The 1,997-nt window shown below is 41.3% G+C and overlaps 1 non-coding gene across 1 annotated transcript; it reads right to left on the minus strand.

Annotated features, from left to right (window-relative positions):
* Positions 1-239: 239 nt before the first annotated feature.
* Trnas-cga lies at positions 240-314 on the minus strand. Its single transcript has one exon. It is a non-coding gene; the product is annotated as a tRNA-Ser (tRNA).
* Positions 315-1,997: the final 1,683 nt, after the last annotated feature.

The following is a 1,997-nucleotide window of genomic DNA, read 5'->3' on the forward strand; positions in this document are numbered from 1 at the left end:
GCGTATAAATTGCATAAATAATATATGAGAATATCCTAGCCTTTATTGACTGGAAATTGTACCCTATGAAGTATGCAGGCTATTAATCTTAATATATTGCCCAAGGCGAAGTTAAGTATTTCCCAGCGTATGGTGTGCTCTAGTAACTCATGAAAATGCAGCTGTATAAATACGTCAACAACTCAAATATTTCCACTGGATTAACTACTGCCATGAAACTTCCTGGCAGATTAAAACTGTGCGCCGGACCGAGACTCGAACTCGGGACCTTTGCCTTTCGCGGGCAAGTGCTCTACCAACTGAGCTACCCAAGCACGACTCACGCCCCGTCCCCACACCTTTACTTCTGCCAGTACCTCGTCTCCTACCTTCCAAACTTAACAGAAGCTCTCCTGCGAACCTTGCAGAACTAGCACTCCTGAAAGAAAGGAGGTTGGTAGAGCAATTGTGTGGCACACAGTTTTAATCTGCCAGGAAGTTTCATATCAGCGCACACTCCACTGCGGAGTGAAATTCTCATTCTGGGAACTACTGTCATGTTCAAGGCACGAACAGGAAAATGCCTTAAAATTCCAGACAGGGTTAGATATCGAGATATCGGTGATTTTCGACGTTATCGGTTTGCATCCCCTCGAGTTATTCGTAGAAGATGGTTTATTGTTTAGTTATGGAATGGATTATAAATGCAATCTTGGACTGTAGCGTTGAGCGAGAAAGTTTACACATACAATGCCCGTTTACAGTGAAAAATGTGACAACATACAGACCATTTTTGCAGCAGTCTTTTCCAATAGCCTTATCTACCAGTAATTCTTTTTAGTACAGTCAGATACAACCATATACACGCATTATACAAAACTTACAAAAATTCGATGGAGCAGAAGCAGTTGTGAAGCAAATAAAATGATTTCGATTTGTATTTGAAGTTAATTGTGTATTAAATTTTTGCTTATAATACAGTCTAAATCTCAATCAAGGACTGTTACTGCAATCAGTTTAAATGCCCTTGTCGTTAGACAATTGTCATTAAGAGAAAAGTCTTACTTGACGTCTTCACAAAGCTGTGTCAGCTTTTCTCGCCTTCCGACCTAATGCGGACTACAGTTGTGGAGCGCTGGACGCAATCTCGTCAAGACATGAAGTAAGATTTCTCTCACGATGACTAATCGAAGTCTGTTTTGGTTCAAATGGCTCTGAGCACTATGGGACTTAACTTCTGACGTCATCACTCCCCTAGAACTTAGAACTACTTAAAATTAACTAACTTAACAACATCACACACATCCATGCCCGAGGCAGGATTCGAACCTGCGACCGTAGCGGTCGCGCGGTTCCAGACTGAAGCGCCTAGAACCGCTCGGCCACAACGGCCAGCGCAGTGTGTAACTGGAGTCGACCCAAACAAACGCTGATCATTATGTCATTAACGTGACACTCAGTGTCGGTGTTGGTTTGTTTCCCCTTATGAATAAAATAATTTTGAACGTACGCATTCGATAGAACAGTCCCAAATTATTGTAGTGCGACATTCGTTGAGTGGCTAAGTATTTAGTGTCATATTCGTCTAACTGATAAGTATTAGTAGGGAAATTAAACCGTATGTACGTCCTCTGGCGCTTATTGTAGTTTATGCTGCCAACTCATTATATCTGATGTGGAAAAGTACAGCCATAAATTATCCGAAGTTTCTGTAATTTTAGGTTGGGGATATTCTTCTGTCATTGTTCTACTACTTAAGTAGCAATAGTCACAACAAAATCCACGCTTTGTACTGTTTAATGACTTCTTTCATACAATGACGGTAGCAGCTCAGCAAGGACTAATACTCTCCTCTTTTATGCCATCATTCAGTTGCAGGGTGATGAATTCTTCCATAATCGGTTGTAAATGATGGGGACTGTATTCTGATTCTAATACACAACTGGCGCATCTCCCGTCGGAATTCTTTTGTGCATTATGGGTGTCTCCAGAGACAGGCTATTATGATTAAACAAGTC

This window comes from Schistocerca americana, chromosome X, assembly GCF_021461395.2.
Source record: "Schistocerca americana isolate TAMUIC-IGC-003095 chromosome X, iqSchAmer2.1, whole genome shotgun sequence".
NCBI classification, from domain to species: Eukaryota; Metazoa; Arthropoda; class Insecta; order Orthoptera; family Acrididae; genus Schistocerca; species Schistocerca americana.